This window comes from Sapajus apella, unplaced genomic scaffold (assembly GCF_009761245.1).
Source record: "Sapajus apella isolate SASKATOON/1434 unplaced genomic scaffold, GSC_monkey_1.0 scaffold34, whole genome shotgun sequence".
Taxonomy (NCBI): Eukaryota; Metazoa; Chordata; class Mammalia; order Primates; family Cebidae; genus Sapajus; species Sapajus apella.
The window spans coordinates 7,968,570-7,979,136 of NW_022436974.1; positions in this window are offsets into that span (position 1 = coordinate 7,968,570).

The following is a 10,567-nucleotide window of genomic DNA, read 5'->3' on the forward strand; positions in this document are numbered from 1 at the left end:
GCAGAGGAAGTGACATAATCACCATCTAGCTTGTTTTATGTAGCTACATGAAACCACAAACTCACATCGTAAAGTTCATCACAACAACGTAACACCCCACTAATCCTCCATTAGGTCAGGTACCATCTTCCCACATTCTCTCAAATCCCACCAGCAAAAATGAGAAGCTTGACTGCTCAGTTTACTCAAAATGTTAGAGACTACCACCTCCACACAGGGAGCTGCCTTTCTCTTTTCTGGATGAAAATGCTGAGGGGGAGTGCTCTTCAGACACATGGAGACAAAATTCAGTAACAGGCCTTAAGGTGGAAAAGGCAGGGCCATTCTTCTGTGTCTTCTTATCTGTGTTCAGAATCTTGGTATTGAAAGAAACCTTGATCAACTTTGGAAGAGAGTTACTCTCATCCCCATGCAGAGTTACTCTTGAGGGAGCAGCCATGGAATGAAGGAAACAGCCTCCTGGCTTTCAAGGTTGGTCAGGCCTGGATTTGAATGTGAGTTCCCACCACTTTCTAATTTAGTGGTATGGAGGAATCGCTTAACATCATTGAGCTAGAGACCATAGAAGAAGGATTGAGGGATTCTTAAGGAACTTTTTAAAAGACGATGTCTGCAAAGTGCCTACCCCAGCCACAGCATAGGGTAAGTATTCAATAAGTGTTAAAGTCCTTCTTCCCCATTCATGCTCTCCGAGAGAGGCTGTATCAACCTGTGCATCCACAGACTTGCATTTCCTGGCAGTCTTCTGTCTCTTTCCATTATTCTTTTCCAAAGTCCTATCTCCCATGCCTTCCACCCGTCTCAAGTAAGAGAATTCTTTTTCTTTAAACTGTAGCTGCCCTATAAATGTCCCATAGCACAGTTTGTATTAACATGTGTCTTAATAACAGGCTGCACACGGTGGCTCAGGCCTGTAATCGTAGCACTTTTGGAGGCCACGGCAGGCAGATGTGGTCATGAGTTTGAGACCAGTCTGGCCAACATGATGAAACTCTGTCGCTACTGAAAATACATAACTTAGCCAGGCATGGTGGCAGGCACCTGTAATCCCAGTTACCCAGGAGGCTGAGGCAGGAGAATCGCTTAAACCTGGGAGGTGGAGGTTGCAGAGAGCCGAGATCACACCACTGCATTTCAGCCTAAGTGACAGGAGTGAGATTCCTTCTAGAAAATAAATAAATAAATAATAAAATACATACTGAGAATCCTGTTTCATATCCGGGCTCTTAACACCTTTGATTTACTGATTTGTTTGTGGTATCAAGGACACTGGTAGAATAATTGCCATAGCACATTTCCATTTAACTCAGCTCTCCTCTTCAACATGAGTTTGGGAGCTTTGTATAAGTTTGGCACTTCAACAGCCACTATAGAGGAGGCTTTATGTGGTGGGCCTGAGCTTGGCCTCAGAAGAATGGTGAGTTAGAAATTTGGGGAAACTGTCTGGGTGTGGTGGCTCACACCTGTAATTCTAGCACTTTAAAAGGCTGAGGTGGGCGGATCACCTAAGGTCAGGAGTTCAAGACCAACCTGGCCAACATGGTGAAACCCTGTCTGTATTAAAAATACAAAAATTAGCTGGCATGGTAGTGCTCGCCTGTAGTCCCAGCTACCTGGGAGGCTGAAGACAGGAGAATCTCTTGAACCCCGGAGGCAGAGGTTGCAGTAAGCTGTGATCATACCACTGCACTCCAGCCTGGATGACAGAGTGAGACTCTATCTCACAAAAGAAAGAAAGAAAAAACAAAAAGTTTGGAGAATTTGGAAATGTCCCAAACCAAATATCTTGTTGCTTACATCCCAAAGAAGCTGGCTATTTTGGGCCTATCAAAACGTTTATTAGAACATATTCCCCTCTTTTCGACAGGAGAAAAAAAAGGTGTAAGTGATACAGATCAAAAAGACAAAAGGGTTAACTTCCTATCCAAGATACTGAATCCATATAATGAAAATCCAGGAGATGGCATTACCTAACTTCTTTTTTTTTTTTTTTTTTTGAGACAGAGTTTCACTCTTGTTACCCAGGCTGGAGTGCAATGGCGCGATCTCGGCTCACTGCAACCTCCGCCTCCTGGGTTCAGGCAATTCTCCTGCCTCAACCTCCTGAGTAGCTGGGATTACAGGCACGCACCACCATACCCAGCTAATGTTTTGTATTTTTAGTAGGGACAGGGTTTCACCATGTTGACCAGGATGGTCTCGATCTCTTGACCTCGTGATCTAACTTCTGATCCAAAAACTAGATCTGCAGAATAGGTCAGGTCAAGAAACCCAAGTCACTGCAGCAGATGAAGTCACTGCATTTAATCTGTAGCAAAAGAGGGAAAGCGTTTACTAAAAACAATCAAATAGGGTTCTGGAAAGCTCTCTTAAATTCTTTCTTGTCTGAGGACAATAAAGGTGTTACTCAAAGAGCATTTGAATTCCGTAAGAGCTAAAGAAAAGAAACTGGTATGAGACAACTCAGTGTTCCTATAACACTCATTTGGGAAAACCCACATTTCCATGCCCGATGTGTTCAACAGTGCCTAAGTTTTGTTGCAAAACCTGTGAGTAATAATGTCAACACTCATTTCTGAAAACCCACAGTTACATACAAGATATGTTTGACAGTGTCTAAAATTTGATTAAGAAACCTGTAAGTAATAATGTTAACAAATACTTTCAACTCCATTGAACACTATTCAGGCATTTTTTTTAAGTCAAGAAACTCATTTAATAAGCATTTATTATGGGAGATAGTCAGTTCTAGATATTCACTCCATTCCTCAAAACATTCACTATGTTTCAGATATGGTAAATTTGATATCATGCATCAATAGCAGAGAAAGATAATCCTGGGTTAAATCACATTTATTTGAAATTATGGTATAGGCATACCTCGGAGATGCTGCAGATGTGGTTCCAGACTACCACAATAAAGCAAATATCAAAATAAAGTGAATCACAGGGATTTTTTGGTTTTCCAGTGCATATAGAAGTTAGGCTTAGGTCATGCACAGTGGCATACACCTGTAATCCCAGCACTTTGGGATGCCAAGGTGGGAGGATCACTTGGGGCCAGAAGTTTGAGACCAGCCTGGGCAACAATGCAAAACCTTGTCGCTATAAAAAATACAAAAAAATGGCCGGGTACAGTGGCTCACCCCTGTAACCCTAGCACTTTGGGAGGCCGAGGTAGGTGGATCACCTGAAGTCAGAAGTTCAAGACCAGCCTGGCCATCATGGTGAAACCCCATCTTTAAAAAAAAAAAAAAATGTTATCAGATATAAAAAAGAAGAAGAAGTAAATGTTTAATTTTTTATTTTAAAAAAATACAAAAAAATTAGCCAAGCATGGTGGGATGCACCTATGGTCTCAGCTACTCAGGAGGCTGAGGTGGGATGATCACTTGACCCCAGGAGGTCAAGGATGTAGTAAGCCAAGATCACGCCACTGCACTCCAGCCTGAGTGACAGAGTGAGACGCTATCTTAAAAAAAATTAAAAAGTTATGTTTACACCATACTATAGTCTAGTATGTGTGCAATAGCATTATGTCTAAAAAATATACATATCTCAATTTAAAAATGCTGTATTGTTAAAAAAAATGCCAACAATCACCTGAGTCTTCAGTGAATCAATGTTTTGCTGTGAAGGGTCTTGCCTCAATGTGGATGGCTGCTGACTGATCAGAGTGGTGGTCACTGAAGGCGACCATTGAGGTAGCTACAGCAATTCCTTAAAATAAGAACAATAAAGTTTAACACATCAATTAGTTTCCTTTCATGAAAGATTTCTCCATAATCCATGATGCTGTTTAATAGTATTTTACCAACAAAAAACTTCTCTCAAAATTGGAATGAATTCTGTCAACCCTGCTGCTGGCTTTATCAACTAAGTTTATGTAATATGCTAAATCATTTGTTGTCATTTCTGCAATGTTCACAGCATCTTCACCAGTAGATTCCATCTCAAGAAACCACTTGCTTTGCTCATCCATAAGAAGAAACACCTAATTCACTCAAGTTTCATTATGAGATTTCAGCAATTCAGTAACATCTTCAGGCTCCACTTCTAATTGTAGTTCACTTGCTATTTCCACCACATCTGCAGTTACTTCCTTCACTGAAGTCTTGAATCTCTTAAAGTCACCCATGAGGGTTTGAATCAACTTCTTCCAAATTCCTGTTAATGTTAATATTTTGAGCTTCTCTCATGTATCACAAATATGCTTAATAACATTTAGAATGTTGAATTCTTTCCAGAAGGTTTTCAAGTTACTTTGCCCAGATTCATCAGAGGAATCACTATCTATGGCAGCTATAGCCTTAAGAAAGATATTTCTTAAATAATAAGACTTGAAATTCAAAATTACTCCTTGATCCATGGGATACAGAATGGATGTTGTGTTAGCAGACATGAAAACAACATTCATCTCATTATATATTTCCATCAGAGCTCTTGGGTGACTATGTACATTGTTAATGAGCAGTAATATTTTGAAAGAAATTTTTTTCTTAGCAGTAAATCTCAACCATGGACTTAAAATATTCAGTAAACCATGCTGCAAACAGATGTACTGTTGTCCAGCCATTATTTTTTCATCTAGGGAGTATAGAGTAGACTTTGTATTAATTCTTAAGGGTTCCTGGGATATTTGGAATGGGAAATGAGCACTGGCTTCAACTTAAAGTCACCAGCTCCATTATCACCAACTAAAATAGTTAGCCTATTCTTGGGCCAGGCATGGTGGCTTATCCCTGTAATTCCAGCACTTTGGGAGGCTGAGGTGGGAGAATCACTTGAGTGCAGGAGTTTGAGACCAGCCTGGGCAAAATGGTGAGACTCCCTCTTGTAAAAACAAACAAACAAAAACAAGAGTTAGCCTGTCCTTTGAAGCTTTAAAGCCAGGCATTGACTTTTCCTCTTTAGCTATGAAGGTCCTAGATGACATCTTCTTCTACTATAAGGATGTTTGGTCTGTATTGAAAATGTATTGGCCTAGTGTGGTGGTTCATGCCTGTAATCCCAGAATTTTGGGAGGCTGAGGTGGGAAGATCACTTGAGGTCAGGAGTTCGAGACAAGCCTGGCCAACGTGGTAAAATTCCGTCTCTACCAAAAAATACAAAAACTAGCCAAGTGTGGTGACACACGCCTATAATCTCAGCTACTCGAGAGGCTGAGCTGGGAGAATCACTTAGACCCAGGAGTTGAAGACTGCAGTAAGGCAAGATCTCACCACTGCACCCCAGCCCAGGAGACAGAGTGAGACCCTGTCTCAAACTAGAAGAAAAAGGAAAAAAAAGAAAGAGAAAAGAAAGAAAAAATATATTGTTTAGCATAGCCACCCTCATCGGTTATCTTAGCTAGACCTTCCGGAAAACTTCGTGCAGCTTCTCCATCAGCACTCACTGCTTCATCTTCATTTCTCTATTATGAAGACGGCTTCTTTCCTTAACCCTCATGAATCAACCTCTGCTAGCTTCAGACTTTTCTTCTGCACCTTCTTCATCTCCTTCAGTCTTCACAGAATTGAAAAAAGTTAGGGCCTCACTCTGAATTGGGCTTTGGCTTCAGGTAATATTGTTGCTGATTTGGTCTTCTACCCAGATTGCTAAAACTTTCTCCATATCATCAATATCATCAATACGGCTGTTTCACTTTCTTAGCATTCATGTGTTCATTGAAGTCGCACTTTTTTTTTTTTTTTGAGACAGCGTCTTGCTGTATTGCCCAGGCTGGAGTGCAATGGCATGATCTCGGCTCACTGCAACCTCCGCCTTCCAGATTCAAGTGATTTTCCCGCCTCAGCCTCCCAAGTAGCTGGGACTGCAGGCGTGCACCACTACGCCCAGCTAATTTTTGTAATTTTTTTTTTAATAGAGATGGGGTTTTGCCATGTTGGCCAGGCTGGTCTCAAAATCCTGACCTCAGGTGATCCATCCACCTCGGCCTCCCAAAATGATGGGACTACAGAGCCACCGCACCCAGCCTGAAGTAGCACTTTAATTTCCTTTAAGAACGTTTCTTGCATTCGCAACTTTGCTAACTGTTGGGCACAAGAGGCCTAGCTTTCAGCCTGTCTCAACTTTTACCATGACTTTCTCACTAAGCTTAATCATTTCTAGATTTTGACTTAGAGTGAGAGATGTATGACTCAATTGAACACACAGAGGCCTTTGTAGGGTTATTAAATTTCGACATTGTTGTGTCTCAGGGAATATAAAGGCCCGACAAGAGACAGCAATGGGAGTGTGGCAGTCAGTGGAGCAGTCATCACATACGCATTTATCAATTAAGTTTGCTGTTGTATATGGGCATGATTCATGGTGCCCCAAAACAATTACAATGGTAACATCAAAGATTACTGATCACAGATCACCATAACAGATATAATAATAATGAAACGTTTAAAATATTGCGAGAATTACCAAAATGTGACACAGAGATATGAAGTAAGCACATGCTGTTAGAAATATGGCACAAGTAGACTGAGAAATACATTTTGAGAGATCCCAAATTCTGACTGCAAGCTTCTGTCAGCTCATGCTCAATGCAGGGCTGCCAAAAGCCTTCAATGTGCAAAAGGCACAATATCTGTGAAGCACAATGATATGAAGGGCAATAGGACAAGGTGGAGCTGTACAGGCTATATAGATACACATTTTTTTCTTACGGAGTTTCGCTCTTGTTGCCCAGGCTGGAGTGCAATGGTGTGATCTTGGCTCACTGCAACCTCTGACTCCTGGGTTCAAGTGATTCTCCTGCCTCAGCCTCCCAAGTAGCTGAGATTACCGGTAGATGCCACGACCCCCAGCTAATTTTTTTTTTTTTGTATTTTTAATAGAGGCAGGGTTTCACCATGTTGGCCAGGTTGGTCTCGAACTCCTGACCTTAGGTGATCTGCCCACCTCGGCCTCCCAAAGTGCTGGGATTACAGGCCTGAGCCACTGCTCCCGGCCTATATTTTTTAACTAACTTTTATTTTTATTTCTATAGTTTTGGGGGTACAGGTGTTTTTTGGTTACCTGGATAAGTTTTTAGCGGTGATTTCTAAGATTTCAGTGTACCCATCACCCAAGCAGTGTACACTGTACTGAATATGTAGTCTTTTATTCCTCACCTCCCTCCCAACATTCCTACCCAAATTTCCAAAGTCCATTATATCATTCTTATGTTTTTGCATCATCACAGCCTAGCTCCCACTTGTAAGTGAGAACATACGGTATTTGGTTTTCCATTCCTGTTACTTCACTTAGAACATTGACCTTCGGCTCCATCCAAGTTGCTGCAAAAGACAATAGTTCATTCCTTTTTATGGCTGAGTAGTATTCCATGGTGTATATATACCACACTTTTTTTACCCACTCAGTTGATGCACACATAGGTTGGTTTCATATCTTTGCATTTGTGAATTGTGCTGCTATAAATATGCATATGCTTGTGTCTTTTTCACATAATAATTTCTTTTTCTCTGGGTACTCAGTAATGGGATTGCTGGATCAAATGTTAGTTCTACTTTTAATTCTTGAAGGAATCTCTTTTCTGGTTTCCATAGAGGCTGTACTAATTTACATTCCCATCAGCAGTGTATGAATGTTCTTTTACCACATTCACACCAACATCTTTTTTTTTAACTTTTTAATTATGGCCATTCTTGCAGGGATAAGGTGGTATCTCATTGTGGTTTTAATTTGCAGTTCCCTGTTAATTAATGAGGTAGAGCACTTTTTCATATGTTTGTTGGCTGTCTGCATATCTTCTCTTGAGAATTATCTGTCCATATCCTTTGCCCACTTTTTGATAGGATTATTTGGTGTTACCTTGCTGATTTGAGTTCCTTATAGATTCCAGATATTAGTCCTTTGTCAAATGTATAGATTGCAAGTATTTTCTCCCATTCTGTGGGTTGTCTATTTATTCCCATTCTGTGGGTTGTCTGTTTATTTCTTTTTTGTGTAGAAGTTTTTTAGTTTCATTAGGTTCCATTTATTTATTTTTGTTTTTGTTGCTTTTGCTTTTGGGGTCTTATTCATGAACTCTTTGCCTAAGCCAATGTTTAGAAGACTTTTTCCAGTGTCATTCTAGAATTTTTATGGTTTCACGTCTTATATTTAAGTCTTTGATCCATCTTGAGTTGATTTTCATATAAGGTGAGTGATGAAGATCCAGTTTCATTCTTCTACATGTGGCTTACCAGTTTTCCCAGCACTATTTATTGGATAGGGTGTTCTTTCCCCAATTTATGAGCTGGCTATTTAAATAAAACTTTTTCTTAGCTAGATCTGGAAAAAGACAATTCAGATTAATAATATTCTACCTAGCCTTAGCTGAAGTGTCATTTTTAAAAATAAGTAAAATGGGAGTGACAAAATTGACTGCCCCATTCTTTAGACTTTTTGCTTTTTTGGGAGATACATTGAGTTCTTCTTAAAAGACTTCTGATATCCCAAACTGTGACTGTAAGCTTCCATCAGCCCAGCACTCTCCCTGCCCTGCTACAGTAAGTCAGGGCTCTCAAACCTCATTAGGACACTTAGTCCCTTGATGGTAACTTGTTATTTCTCACCTGGAGCCCTGGGGCTTCTCTACTGCTCTGACTGGTGCCAGAGTGACCGTACTGATTGCAGACAGGACCAGGTCTCTCCACTGCTTGAGAATTTTTCAGTGGTTCTCCATGGCCTTTAGGGTAAGGACTGATGGTTTTGATTTGACTTTTAGAGCTGTTATGATTTGACTTCGGGGAGCTGGGGTCACTCCTCAACATTTAGTCATCATCATGGTTGTGCCCTTCCTGTGAAGGGCACATAGCCATAGTCATGGCACATGCCATAGCCCTTCACACAGCACAGTGACCACCTCTTCATCTGCTCTCCCCTACACACTCAACACAGGTTTCTCATGGGCAGGGGCTGGGCCTTGCTCACCGCTGTGTCCGCAGGGTCTGACACATCATAGGCACTGGAGAAATGGCAAACCAAGGCATGTGCAAATCAATGACTGAATGAACAAATGAATATGGAATGCTTGCAAATGTACACTGACTCTATGCTATGTAGCAGTCTCTGCACTAGGTCTTTTATATGCATTATTTTGTTTCCTTATTACAACAGCCCTTTCAAGGTGTGCACAAGTTTTACGCCTATTTTATAAAGGAGGAAAAAGCTGAGATTTAGAAAATTCCGATGATTTTCTCAGTGCCCCACAATGGGTAAATAGTAGAGGTCTGTAAGACTCCAAAGCCAGCATCCCTGCAGAGCCCATCGAGATGAGGAGAATGGGGGATGGTTGGGGGCACAGAGACCATGGTCGCCTGCTTCATGCTGCAGAGTGGGACCCATATCCTGAAGAAATATGGGCCAGAGCTGTTGAAGGACCAGCCTACAGGAGGAGGATCCTGAAATGCCCCTCCAGCTTAGCCCATCCACCCAGACAGTCCAGATAAAACTCTAATCATTACAGAACTTTAAAAATACCCAAACATACCATTCTGCTTTATTCCTCCATTTTATGTCCCAACCCTCCACCCCACCTCACCTGTCTCTCAGCCTTCCCACTCACCAAATTCCTTCTCATTCTCCCAAATCATCCTGGGCTCTCCCTCTCTGAAGCCTTTCTGGGTTCCTGCCACACCTATCACACTCTCCTCCCAGCCCTGGCAATTAATCACCCCCTTCTCTGTGATTCCTCTGTACTCTCCCCACACGCCTATCCCTGTTTATGTTATTGTTTGCTTACATGATAATCTCCTTTAAAAGATTCTAAACTCCTTGAGAATAGCATCTGACCAGCTCTCTACTCTGCCCTCCCACTACATTGGCCTCAAGAATTTATTACAAGAATCTGCCACTCAGGAACTGCTCCAGCCTCCACTGCCTGGATCCCCAGTTTTTAAACTCTTGCTCTTACCAAGAGCGTCTGCTCCAAGCTTTGAGGTCTGAGGGCCGGGCTGCCTCACCCTCATGCCTGGATTTGGTGCTTAAGCCATTTCTTATCTGGATCAGGAGATTATCTTTTTCCTCTTTGTGAGGTGGTTATTATAGAGCCAAATGTTTAGCAGGCCCTGAGGAAATAATATTAACAACTGTACCATTTACAGTATGTCAACCGGTATGCTGTTATACACATAATATCACTTTTACTCTGTGCAACCAGAATGCCTTACAAGGTAGATGTTATTGTCTTTGTTTTACAGATGTGGAAACTAAGATTCAGGAAGGTTAATAACTTGACTAAAATCACACAGCTAGAAAATGGCCATGCAAGGATCCAAACCCAGGTCTGTCTGACTCCAAAGCCCACACACCAGAGCTCCACACTTGGTGGGTATTAGTGGAACTGGGCTAACCTGAAAGCCAATGCCGGGTCAGGAGACCCTTTCAAGGAAGGAAACATTAGCATCATACGAGAGGTTTCCTCCAACATAACCAGGACCTTAGAATTTTAAAGGCATAGCACAGAGACCACACATGGGCAAACACCCCAACAAATGAGTGCTGTGATGAAATAATCCATTCAACTGCTTAAGAATATTTACCAAGCATCAGCCTCCTGCCAAACATAGTCCTAGTCAACTGGGAATGA